This window comes from Gossypium arboreum, chromosome 13 (genome assembly GCF_025698485.1).
Source record: "Gossypium arboreum isolate Shixiya-1 chromosome 13, ASM2569848v2, whole genome shotgun sequence".
Classification (NCBI taxonomy): domain Eukaryota; kingdom Viridiplantae; phylum Streptophyta; class Magnoliopsida; order Malvales; family Malvaceae; genus Gossypium; species Gossypium arboreum.
In genome coordinates this window covers 25357968-25372415 of record NC_069082.1, presented here as the reverse complement: position 1 = coordinate 25372415, position 14448 = coordinate 25357968, and the positions used below count along the sequence as shown (strand labels likewise).

The 14448-nt window shown below is 36.3% G+C and overlaps 1 long non-coding RNA gene across 2 annotated transcripts; it reads right to left on the bottom strand.

Annotated features, from left to right (window-relative positions):
• Nucleotides 1–2525: 2525 nt before the first annotated feature.
• LOC128286923 (uncharacterized) lies at nucleotides 2526–10606 on the bottom strand. 2 transcript variants are annotated; one of them, XR_008277612.1, is made up of 3 exons: nucleotides 10458–10606; nucleotides 9498–9539; nucleotides 2526–2817 (listed from the first exon to the last, which is right to left on the bottom strand). It is a non-coding gene; the product is annotated as an uncharacterized LOC128286923 (long non-coding RNA). The 2 variants fall into 2 exon arrangements; XR_008277611.1 differs by lacking the exon at nucleotides 2526–2817 and adding an exon at nucleotides 8402–8611.
• Between the last annotated feature and the right edge of the window lie 3842 nt (nucleotides 10607–14448).

Here is a 14448-nt window from a genome sequence, read left to right as displayed (position 1 = left end):
TTCGTGAGAGAAACGATTGTTTGGGAAATTCAGCAAATGTGAATTTTGGTTAATCGAAGTAGTATTTTTGGGGCACGTGATATCAATTGACGGAATACAAGTGGATTGAAAAAAGATCAAAGCAATTGTTCAATGGAAAGCACCGAAAAATGTGTCAAAAATTTGTAGTTTCATTGGTTTAGCCAGTTATTATCGAAAATTTGAGAATAGATTCTTGAAAATAGCTATGCCCATGACAAAGCTTTTCCAGAAGAATATGTAGTCTTTTTAGAGTCAGAAGTGTTAAGAGAGCTTTGATAAGTTGAAACAGTTGTTGACAAAGGCACTGATTTTAGCTCTACTTGAGTCAGGAAAGGAATTCATGGTTTATTGTGATGTCTCGTTAAATGGGTTGGGCTGCGTTCTAATGTAGGAAGGAAAAGTGATTGCGTATGTGTCTCGACAGCTAAAAACTCATTAATGTAATTATCCGATGCATGATATGAAATTAATTGCGGTAGTCTTTTCTTTGAAGATTTGGAGACGCTACCTGTATGGTGAGAAGTGTTGATTATACACTAATCATAAAAGTCTCAAATATCTCCTAACACAAAAGGATTTGACTTTAAAGCAATGCTATTAGGTTGAACTCTTAAAAGATTATGATTTTCTAATTGATATCACCTTAGAAAAGCTAATGTTTTAGTTGATGCATTGAGTAGAAATGTATTTTACGAATTGCGAGCCATGTTTGCACGAATCAGTATAAATAATGATGGTAGCTTATTGGAGGAACTAGAAGTCAAACCAGGGTTGTTTGATCAGATTAGTATTCCTCAGTTAGTCGATGCAAAAATGATGAAAATTAGGGAACTGATTCAAGGCTGCTAGATTGAAAATTTCATTATTGATTATAGTGATTGTTTAATGTTTCAAAATCAAATTTGCATCCTTAGTAATACTGATTTAAATGAGATATTACTTTGAGAAGCTCATAAAAGTCCTTTTGCTATGCACCTAGGTGGAACAAAAATGTATTGCAATTTGCGAGAATTATACTGGTGTCCGGGGATGAAAACAGAAATAGTCAAATTTGTGAGCAAATATCTGATGTGTCAACAAGTGAAAACAGAGCATCAAGTTCCTATGGGACTTCTTCAGCCCATATCGATCCCTAAGTGGAAATGGGAGCGCATTGTGATGGATTTTGTAACTTGGTTACCATTATCTTTAAGTAAGAAAAATGTTGTATGGGTGATAGTAGATCGATTTACCAACTCAACTCACTTTATTGCAATAAGAACAGATTGGACACTTCAAAAGTTAGCTAAAGTTTACATTCATTAAATTGTCAGGTTACATGGCGTACCTATAACCATCATATTTTATAGGGATCCTCAATTCACTTCAAGATTTTGGAAGCAATTGCATGAATCTCTGGATACGAGACTCAATTTTAGTACGGCTTTTCACCCGCAAACGGATAGGCAATCAGAACATGTTATACAAATATTAGAGGATATGCTTAGAGCTTGCATGATTGACTTTGAGTTAGGTTGGGAGCGTTATTTGCCTTTGGTAGAATTGATTTATGATAATATTTTTCAATCAAGTATTCAGATGGCTCCATATAAAGCCTTATACAGTCGCTGATGTCGAACACCGGTTTGTTGGTCTGAATTGAGTGAGAAGAGAGTAGTTGGGACAAAGTTGATACAAGAAACAGAGTATATAGTTAAAGTGATTCGAGTTTTGATAGACAAAAATCATATGTAGATTTGAAACGTCGGAACATTGAATATTCTGTGGGTGATAAGGTCATTTTATGAATGTTTCCATGGAAGAAAGTTTTGGAAGAAAAAACTAATGACATTTGGCAATAATTATTTGATTTTATAAAAGAAAGTTATTAATTAAAAAGATGAATTAGAAAAATAAAAAAATATTTATTAATTTAAAACATTAATTAAAAAATAAAAAAAAGATTGAAATAACGTGAAATAAAAAAATAAAAATGTTCTTAGAAGAGGAATCAAACCTGGGACTCGAGGATAAAATTACTATTGTTTAACCTTTTAACTAGATAAGCTAATTGACCTGCCATCAAATGTAGCAGTTAATTCGGGTCAATTCCACACTTAAGGAGCTTGTTTTCTAGGAAATTTAAGATTTTATATTTTGTTTTCAATAATTAGGCTTTAGGATTAAATATTTGTAGCACCCCAAACTCGGCCCAGAAGTTATGGCCGGATCCGGCATGCCACATCAAAAACGTTAAAAAAAAAATTTCCATTCTAAGTCCAGAAAATCGTACTTGATGTTCAAAAGATAAATTCATTAAGGGTTAAAGTGAATGGAAGCTGTGCACCAGGTAGGAAACCGGAAAAGAGGTGGTGAGTCCATCGGACTGCTTAAGTACCAAGCTCCCTTCGGATCCAATCCTAGACATGCATACTGCCATTGCCACACCTTAACGTCATGGATATTTCTAGGAAACCGATTTGATTAAGTCATTTTTAGGAAAAGTGATTAATTTTGGAAAATACTTTCATTGCGGAAGCTTTGCTTGTTGTCGTGTTATTTTGAAATCAACTGTTGTTTTTGAAAACGCGCCCTAAAGCTATCCAATTTCAACAGTTAAAATAAGTATTACCTATCTTAGTAATACATATTAAAAACCATCAAAAATAAATAAGCGGCCTTATTACATTTAAAAGCCTAAAAACTTCAAACGTAAATAAAAGGATGTCTAGTTCACCAGAAGAAAATCAAACTTTCAGAACGGGTGGCCACTCCGAATTCCCTCATAGGTCCAAGCCCACTATGGTTGGGGATTACCTGCGTGGATGAAAATAAAAGGGATGAGTTTGGGGAAACTCAGTGTGTAAAATAACCCAACCATAGTCTAAATCAGCTCAACCCACAGAAACAGAATAAGTTGGCCTTAGCCTAGAACAGAATTCAGAATAAAGCCCATAGGCCCATAGCGAGCGTAATGATATTACATGTTTATGCGAAACCCAACCATATCCAACCGTATACACCCCCATACCAACCTTACACCGTGTGGGGAGACAACTCGACCCACCCAACCGCTACACACCACAAAAATTTGCAGCATGGCTGCCAGAACAGATAATATGACAGAGTCACCAGATCTGAGATAATCGTGGCGAGCCACCGAATCAGATATATGTGGCGAGCCACCGGATCGAATATTTGTGGCGAGCCACCAATCGATATTTGTGGCATAGCCACCAGAACGCTTCCTCCATAATATAACCCATGTCCCCATGCAATGATATATAATCATGGCATACATCATACGAAATCGATCGTCATGCTTTTCATCAAAATTAACCTAGGGGTATAACAAGAATTTTTCATACATAGGGTATTATAGTAATTTAGCTACTTTTAGGGTTTTCATGCATATCCTAACTATTTACGTACTATCGAACACTTACATCATATACTTACGAATTGGGCCGTTGGCCCATGAACCCGATCTTTGGCCCATTAACCCCAAATTATCAAAATGTACGAAATCGCGTCTTGCGGTTTATTACTTTAGATTACCAAATATACAAACCCAACTATTTTACGAGCATTCGACACTCGAAAATTCCCAAAATACCGACTTTTCGGCATTTACGCTTTTAACTTTTGCCAATCTAGTCTATGAGAGGGTGTCGATTACACACATTTGCGACGATATCTTGACGAGATCCACACACGAACCGCCTACAATTGGATTACTAACACGTTAATCTAACTATTCAAATACAAACTACGTATTAACCCCTTACAATATTCGGCCAACCACACCTACAGATCATAGTAAGCTTATAAGAAATCAATAAGCAACTCATTAACAAATTTTTGTCAATGTTTACCACATAATCATAATTTCACTGCAAGCTGTCTTCCTGAGAAACAGTCACTAAATTATTCATAACTAGAGCTACGAAACTCCAAATCAAGTACCGTTAATTTTCCCTGAAAATAGACTCATATATCTTCTATCCATAAAATTTTCAGAATTTTTGGTTTAGCCAATCAATACCAGATATTTCTCAAACTTTCCCATGTTTCACTGTTTGACTAATCTGACCACCCTTCATTACGAATCAAATTTCTCATTGTACAGAATTCAAAATATGTTCTTGTTTATTTCATTAGAAACTAGACTCAATAAGCTTTAATTACATAATTTATTCAGCTTCTAATTCATCTCCCACAATTTATGGTGATTTTCCAAAGTCACGTTACTGCTGCTGTCCCAAGCAGATTTATTACCAAATCACTCTTTCATACACCTATCTTGCATGCATGTTATTTAAACATGTATATCACCAATCAATCATCACATATCTATGATTTTACTTAAGTATAATCTCCATTTCATCATTTTAAAGCACAACATGTTAGCTGATTTTTCCTTTAACATCTAAGGCACATGCATGCTTATTTGTTTGGCTCAACTTCACCTATCTTCCATTTTTCATCAAAAGAACATGAAACAACAACCATTTCCTTCATTTTAATTCATGACTAAATGCTCACAACACAACTAAAAATCAAAATATACTTCAAGAGTTAAGGTAGAATCAAGAAGAACTCATGAACCTCAAAATAGAAGCAAGGTACCAAGAACTTACCTTTAATTTTCCTCCTCCTAATGACCAAATACTCAAGAGCTTTCTCCTCTCCTTTCTCTTCTCTAACTTTCAGCTATGATGAACAAACATGGACAAAACTTTGTTCTTTTCACCCTTTTTTTTTTTAATAAAACTTCATCTTTCATCCATTTAATTCTTTAATACAAAAGACATGAAATTCTTATCATGAAACATTTACCTAACCCATTATCATGGAACATTTACCTAACCCATTATCATGGAACATTTACCTAACCTATTATCATTGAACATTTACCTAACCTATTATCAATTTGTACCATAAATTATGGATATCAAGTGTACATTTTGTCTACAACAACATGATGGCTGGCCACTTCATGTAAAATGGGAGGTTTGTCATGCAAATCCTCCTATTTTGCACTCCTATTTATTTGGCCACTTCAATTTAGCCTATAGCATTTTAAACATTTTCACATAGGTCCTATTTCATAATTTCACCCCTTTTTTCTTATGGAACAAAAATTAACTAAAATTGTCGGGTTCTATCTTAAGTTTGGGCTTTCTAGAGGCCCACTAACATAATTAAACCTATGCCAACATTCACGAAATTCCGAAAATTGGGGCGTTACAACTCTACCCTCCTTAAAGAAATTTCGTCCTCGAAATTTACCTAATCCAAACAGATGAGGGTATTGTTGTTGCATCGTCTCTTCGGCTCCCAAACTCGAAGTTTCCCTTCCTTAACTTGTTGAAAACGAGTGACCAAAGACTCATCGTTCAACTGTTTTTCCTTAATCTGATCCACCAGTTGGCCTCACTTGCAACTCACCAACAGACTCCCATCATCATCTGAGACTCAGACGAGCAAACATTGCTCTCGGATCAAATCTGACTCTCGACTTAGAGCATGGGCTACCACATTAGCCTTGCTTGGGTGATACTCGATCGAACAGTCATAATCCTTAAGCAACTCAATCCATCTCCTTTGCCTAAGGTTCAGCTCCTCCTGAGTCAACAAATACTTAAGACTCTTATGGTCAGTGTATATAATACACCTTTCTCCGTACAAGTAATGTCTCCAAATCTTAAGTGCAAATATCACTGCTACCAACTCTAAATCATGAGTCAAATAGTTTCCTTCATGAGGCTTAAGCTGTCGTGATGCATATGCAACCACCTTACCCTCTTGCATTAACACGTAGCCCAAACCCACGTGTGATGCGTCACTGTACACACTAAAATCCTTCCCAGACTCCGGCTGAATCAACACAGGTGCTTTAGTCAGAACTTTCTTCAACTTCTCAAAAGCTTCCTGATGCTTCTCAGTCTATACAAACGGTACTCCTTTTCTTATGAGTTTTGTCAGAGGTGCTGCCATCACAGAAAAACCTTCCACAAACCTTCCGTAGTATCCCGCCACCCTAGGAAACTTCAGATTTTCGACACCGTCCTAGGTGGCTTCCACTCCAAAATTGCTTCAATTTTTCGAGGGTCCACCTTAATCCCTTCGGCAGAGACCGCATATCCTAAGAAGGTTACCTCCCTCAACCAAAGTTCAGACTTGCTGAACTTCACAAAGAGTTCCTTCTCCTTAACACTTGTAGCACTATACGGAGATGCTCATCATGTTTCGCCGGTTTGAGAATATACCGGATATCGTCAATAAAGACGACTACGAACTGATCTAAAAATGGTTGGAACACGCGATTCATCAGATCCATAAATGCTGTAAGAGCGTTCGTCAGTCCAAATGGCATAACCAGAAACTCGTAATGACCATACCGAGTCCTGAATGCTGTCTTATGGATATCCACTTCCTTTACCCTTAACTGATGGTATCCAGATCGAAGGTTAATCTTGGAAAATACCGAAGCTCCTCTAAGTTGGTCAAATAAATCATCAATCCTTGGCAGTGGATATTTATTTTTAATCGTCAATTTGTTCAACTGGCGATAATCAATGCACATCCGCATTGTACCATCCTTCTTCTTCACGAATAGTACCGGTGCTCCCCATGGAGACACGCTTGGCCTAATGAAGCCCCTATCCAACAACTCTTGAATTTGATCATTTAACTCTACTAATTCCTTCGGTGCCATCCTATACGGTGCGATAGACACAAATGCCATTCCAGCCAACAAGTCTATTCCAAACTCAACTTCTCGATTCGGAGGCAATCCTGGAAGCTCCTCCGGAAAAACATCTTGGAACTCCTTTACGGTCCTAACCTTATCCACTGTCAGTCCCTTCTCTTCCTACTGACTTACAAATACCAATTAGGCCTCACAACCTTTCCGAATCCACTTTTCGGCTCTTAATGCCGACACCACATTAGACAAATAATCCCTTCTCTCACCTATCACCATAACCTCCTCATCCTTTGTAGTTCTTAACACCATTCGTTTAGCAGCACAATCTAGAGTCACCTTATGCTTAACAAGCCAATCCATACCCAGAATGAGGTCAAACTCTCTGAACGGTAACTCCATCAGATCTCCAGGAAAAACCTTGCCTTGAGTTTCTAAGGGTACATTCCTATATAGTTTGTCTACCCTAACCGAGTGACCCAAGGGACTTAGTACAGATACCCCACTCACAATCTCCTCAGAGCAGTCCAAGTCGTCCATAATCCGTTCTGTGGCCTCCAACTAATATTCCGCCACATTCGGGGCTATACCAGACATGCCCTTAAAGATCTCCGTTCCATTAGTACTGAAGTCATTTAGAAATAGATCCCTGAATTTCGTTGCCCGAACTTGCTCTGACAACCCTTTCCAGAACACGAAGCATTGCCTATTACAGGACATCATCCTTGGCGGCTCTATCATACGGCCCATTCTCATCCGTCGGTAGTGGTCGTGCTACTCCAGTGGGCATGTGTTCAGAAGACGAAGATCCAGCTTGAGTACTACCTCGGCCTCGACCACGGCCTCTTCCCTGAGTAGCTCTCGTACTCATATTGATTTATCTTGATTACAAATTTTTATGCATCAATTCAATATTCTAGTGTTTATTACAGATGTTTTATGAATCAGACAGTAATTCAAAGTTTGTTTTCGCAGAATCGAAGTCTAGCTATAGTTTCAGTCTCTTATCAGATTTTCCTATGGTTTCAGAATCATCCTATCTAGAGTATCCTAGTAGGGTTTCAGTACAGACAGATAATTCAGAAAAATATTTAGAAGAGTTCAGAGTAATACTTACAGACTTGAGCCGGAGATTCGGAATACCACCTTCTAAAGATCTAAATTTTGAAAATCGAGTTTTTTGCATTCTTAATAAAATTTTCGTTTTCAAAAATCTTTGTTTTTGTAAACCCATTCCACAGCCGAGTTGTTGCAACCTAGGCTCTGATACCACTAAATGTAGCACCCCAAACCCGGCCCAGAAGTTATGGCCGGATCCGGCATGCCACATCAAAAACGTTAAAAAAAAAAATTCTATTCTAAGTCCAAAAAATGGTACTTGATGTTCAAAAGATTAATTCATTAAGGGTTAAAGTGAATGGAAGTCAGGCAATGGTAGGAAACCGAAAAGAGGTGGTGAGTCCATCGGATTGCTAAGTACCAAGCTCCCTTCGGATCCAATCCTAGACATGCATACTTGCCATTGCCACACCTTAACGTCATGGATATTTCTAGGAAACCGATTTGATTAAGTCATTTTTAGGAAAAGTGATTAATTTTGGAAAATACTTTCATTGCGGAAGCTTTGCTTGTTGTCGTGTTATTTTGAAATCAACTGTTTTTTTTTTGAAAACGCGCCCTAAAACTATCCAATTTCAACAGTTAAAATAAGTATTACCTATCTTAGTAATACATATTAAAAACCATCAAAAATAAATAAGCGGCCTTATTACATTTAAAAGCCCAAAAACATCAAACGTAAATAAAAGGATGTCCAGTTCACCAGAAGAAAATCAAACTTTCAGAACGGGTGGCCACTCCGAATTCCCTCACAGCTCCAAGCCCACTATGGTTGGGGATTACCTGCGTAGATGAAAATAAAAGGAATGAGTTTGGGGAAACTCGAGTGTAAAATAACCCAACCATAGTCTAAATCAGCTCAACCCACGAAATGTAAATAAGTTGGCCTTAGCCTGCAATGAATCTGAATAAAGCCCATAGGCCCATAGCGAACGAGCAGATATTACATGTTTCAGAGAAACCCAACCATATCCAACCGTATACACCCCATACCAACCTTACACCGTGTGGAGACAACTCGACCCACCTAACCGCTACACACCACGAATTTGCAGCATGGCTGCGTAATGAATAATATGACGAGTCACGATTCATGATAATCGTGGTAGAGCCACGATCAGATATATGTGGCGAGCCACCAGATCGAATATTTGTGGCGAGCCACCAGATCGATATTTGTGGCATAGCCACCGAACGCTTCCTCCATAATATAACCCATGTCCCCATGCAATGATATATAATCATGGCATACATCATACGTAATCGATCGTCATGCTTTTCAACAAAATTAACCCTAGGGTATAACGGTAATATTGCACCTAGGGGTATAACGATAATTTTTCATACATAGGGGTATTATAGTAATTTAGCTACTTTTAGGGTTTTCATGCATATCCTAACTATTTACGTACTATCAGAACACTTACACAAGATACTTCTTGAATTGGGCCCGTTGGCCCATGAACCCGATCTTTGGCCCATAAGCCCAAATTATCAAAATGTACGAAATCACGCGTACTGCAGTTTATTACTTTAGATTACCAAATATACAAACCCAACTATTTTACGAGCATTCGCACACTCGAAAATTCCCAAAATACTGACTTTTCGACATTTCGGCTTTTCGGCTTTTGCCAATCTAGTCTATGAGAGGGTGTCAATTACACACCTATTTGCGACGATATGCTGACGAGATCCACACACGAACCGCCTACAATTGGATTACTAACACGTTAATCTAACTATTTAAATACAAACTACGTATTAACCCCTTACAAAATTCGGCCAACCACACCTACAGATCATAGTAAGCTTATAAGAAATCAATAAGCAACTCATTAACAAATTTTTGTTAATGTTTACCACATAATCATAATTTCACTGCAAGCTGTCTTCCTGAGCAACTGTCACTAAATTATTTATAACTAGAGCTACGAAACTCCAAATCAAGTGTCGTTAATTTTCTCTGAAAATAGACTCATATATCTTCTATTCATAAAATTTTCAGAATTTTTGGTTTAGCCAATCAATACCATATTTTTCTCAAAGTTTCCCATGTTTCACTGTTTGACTAATCTGACCACCCTTCATTACGAATCAAATTTCTCATTGTACAGAATTCAAAATATGTTCTTGTTTATTTCATTAGAAACTAGACTCAATAAGATTTAATTACATAATTTATTCAGCTTCTAATTCATCTCCCACAATTTATGGTGATTTTCGAAAGTCACATTACTGCTGCTGTCCCAAGCAGATTTATTACCAAATCACTCTTTCATACACCTATCTCGCATGCATGTTATTTAAACATGTATATCACCAATCAATCATCACATATCTATGATTTTACTTAAGTATAATCTCCATTTCATCATTTTAAAGCATAACATGTTAGCTGATTTTTCCCTTTAACATCTAAGGCACATGCATGCTTATTTGTTTGGCTCAACTTCACCTATCTTCCATTTTTCATCAAAAGAACATGAAACAACAACCATTTCCTTCATTTTAATTCATGACTAAATGCTCACAACACAACTAAAAATCAAAATATACTTCAAGAGTTAAGGTAGAATCAAGAAGAACTCATGAACCTCAAAATAGAAGCAAGGTACCAAGAACTTACCTTCAATTTTCCTCCTCCTAATGACCAAATACTCAAGAGCTTTCTCCTCTCCTTTCTCTTCTCTAACTTTCAGCTATGATGAACAAAGATGGACAAAACTTTGTTCTTTTCACCCCTTTTTCTTTTAATAAAACTTCATATTTCATCCATTTATTTCTTTAATACAAAAGAAATGAAATTCTTATAATGAAACATTTACCTAACCCATTATCATGGAACATTTACCTAACCCATTATCATGGAACATTTACCTAACCTATTATCATTGAACATTTACCTAACCTATTATCAATTTGTACCATAAATTATGGATATCAAGTGTACATTTTGTCTACAACAACATGATGGCTGGCCACTTCATGTAAAATGGGAGGTTTGTCATGCAAATCCTCCTATTTTGCACTCCTATTTATTTGGCCACTTCAATTTAGCCTATAGCATTTTTAAACATTTTCACATAGGTCCTATTTCATAATTTCACCCCTTTTTTCTTATGGAACAAAAATTAACTAAAATTGTCGGGTTCTATCTTAAGTTTGGGCTTTCTAGAGGCCCACTAACATAATTAAACCTATGCCAACATTCACAGAATTCCCAAAAATTAGGGCGTTACAATATTAATAAAATAAGTATTTTTTAACACATTTTGTAAGTGTTGTGACCCAATGGGCCGACACGGGCCTTAGGTTGTGCTAATATGTTCAATTGAGTGTGTTTAATGAAGATATAAAGGCCCAATTAATAAGGAAGTAAGGGATGAATGATGCACAAGCCTTTTGAAATGTCAAAGCAGAAAACAAATGACATAAGGTATATTTTACATGTCGTGTTGCGCCATAGACTTGGTGTGGCACGACACAGGTCAATGTGTTGCCAAAGAATATCAAGGCTATTTTTGTCTATGAAATCAACTTTACACAAAGACCTAGAATGTGTCCAAGAACTAATTTTGGCTACCAACACTTCTCTAAATAAGACATTAGGGGTTTAATGTAACTAAGTCATCCTAAACGCCTTCAAAAACCCTAGTAGTTTAGGAGTAGGACTAGATTAATTTTCTTTTGTAAAGAGTATAGAATAAGGAGTTTTCAATCATAGTACTTCTTGTGGACTGACTCCATGATTAAGTAGATTGCAAATTATCGAAATGATTCTTCTGGACATAATTGCAATTATTCGAGTCTAATTGTATATGTCTGAAAGGTCCCTTCACTAGCTCAACAAAAGCTCAATTAGATTGCATTAGAATCAGAAGAAAATTTTATAACATTGGAAATAATTTAATTGAGTCGATTTATTCGATGTGGAATTAATTTAGGCGATCGTGAGAATTGTTCAACTAGAGAATTTGATTAAATAATTTTCTTGAAAAATTAATTTGGAAAATATAAGTGATTTTTGGAAAAATTAATTTTGGAAGAGTAAAATTAACTTAATCAAATTAATTAAAATTAATATGATATTTTTGAAACTTAATTTTCAATTCAAACCATTGACCCAATGGGTAATTGAATTTGAAAATTGGACCTGAGATAAAAAATTGGGCCCGAGAACCCAAAATTGAGACTGATTCCTAAAAAATAGTCAAACTGGGTCTGGTATGTGAAATCGGGGTAACGGTCCAACTTGTGGTTAGACTAGACTAATCGGGCCGTTACTAGATCTGAACTGAACCGGTAACAACTGAACTGGCTCGGAGTGCCGTGAGTATGTCACACCTATAATGGCACCATTGAACACGATGATGTCGAGGGCGGCTACAATGACATTCCAATGGCCGGCAAGTGGTCCTTTGGCAGTTGAGCAGTGGAGGAATCACACTGCTACCGGGAGTATATTGAATAATTTGATTTCAGATAATCAGTTGCATCAAACAATATTGAGTTAGAGCAGTTAGATGTAAAGACTGCTTCCCTTCATGGTGACCTTAAGGAAGACATATACATGCATCAACCGAAAGGCTTCAAAATTAAAGGTAAAGAAGATCATGTTTGCCTTCTTAAAAAATCCTTGTATGGTCTAAAACAATCTCCTCGATAATGTTACAAAAAATTTGACTCTTCCATGTTAAGTATTAGTTTTTTCACGAAGTAAGTATGATAGTTGTGTATATTTACAATATCTTGAATATGGTTCATTCATATAATTGTTGCTTTATGTTGATGATATGTTGGTAACGACTAAGGATCCATTTGAAATTAAAAAACTTAAAATAATGCTTAACTCTAAGTTTGAGATGAAGGATTTAGCTGCAGCAAAGAAAATTTTGGGGATGAAAATTTCAAGTGATAGACATTCCAGAAAATTGTTTTTATCGCAACAAAGGTACATCAAGAAGATCCTTGAGCGATGTGAGATGCAAGACTCAAAATTGGTAAGTTACATTGGCATGCAATTAAGTGGATATTCAAATATTTACGAGGTACTTCTAACATGTGCTTAGAGTTTGGAAGAAGCCAAAAGGGCTTAGTCGAACATGTTGATTTAGATTATGTAAGAGACTTGGATTGAATGAGGTCTCCCACTGGTTATCTATTCACTTTTAGAGATTGTGCCATCACTTGGAAAGCTACACTTCAAGCTAAAGTAGCCTTATCTACTACTGATGTAGAATACATGGCAATTACCGAAGCTATAAAGGAAGTGATTTGGTTAAAAGGCCTAGTCAAAGTGCTATACATCTCTGATGCGTCGTTGAGAGCACCAAAAATAAGCTATCCTTATGAAATAACAAAAAAGAATAGTATAAAGGAAGTAAGCTTAAATCCTCAGGGACTGGATTTGCACAACTTCTTGTTTTTTGAGATCCCGAGCACAGTTGTGCCCAAGAAAAAGTGGCATACCTGAAAAAAAAATAGAATTAAAAATATGAAGGGGTTGAAATTGTATAAATTGAAATCAAAATTGTAAAGAGAAACAGAATTGAGAAAAAAGAGTTTTTGATTGAGAGATTCCAGTCTCTAGTTATCTCGATCCTCCTTAGGTTCAATCCTAGGCTTTTAGGTGATCCTTCTCAAACAAAATAAGCCAATTATAGTGGAAGAGGACGCCTACGACCACCAACTCCACTTAAATTTTAGACTTACGATTTAGAGGAACTGACTCTAGCCAACTGTCACTTTTGTGGGACCGTCTTACACTGGATCATCACTTCTCAATGGCGAATGCCACACTATTTTGTCTCTTAGTCCCAACAACCACTAACGCAATAGGCTAACAAACTGACTGTACAACCTTCCCAAAACATACAAAGTGACTACATTTGCATAAGATGAAAAGATCACTTTTGGAAGGACATGGACGGAAGCGTCAGTCCTGTAATGTAAAGAAACAATGAATACTCGTTGAGAAGGCTAACTACAGATTGTAAGCCTCATGAACATTTTTTGGGAATCTCGACAACCTTTAGCTAGATGAGTTTAGTGGCTCATACTTTTTGGTAAAAAGAGAAATAAACTTAATAAAAATGGAATTTTATATAATAAAAGAAAAGAACAAAGGCTAGAGCTTTCTACAGAAAAATGAGTGTAATTTGTATTACTACATCCCCTATTTATAGTACTCAGAAAACCTAGTTTATTCGTACTTAGTTTATTCCTACTTAGGCCCCATTCTTCTTTGCTTTTTAGATGGCCTTTTGCAATAAAAAGTGCTTTTCCCTTAAAAGCATTAAGGAACAGACATCATTTCAGAAAATTTTTCAACTTAAAATAAGTGCTTTTTCACAAATGAAAAAGTAGAAATTTTTAACTTTTTCTTAGCCAAAAGTGCTTTTGGCTGATATTTACTTTTTTAACCTTACTTTTTCTTCTTCCAAATAGATGTTAGAAGACCATTTTTTCCCTCTTTCTCTTTTGTTTGAACCTTACTTTTCCTCTGATTCTTTGTTCCTCTTCTCCACTGGTGTGTTTCTCTTTTCTTCTTCTTCTCTTTAATTGTTCATTATGCTTTAGTTTTTAGTTATTTTCTGATTGTTTGATTTTATGAAACA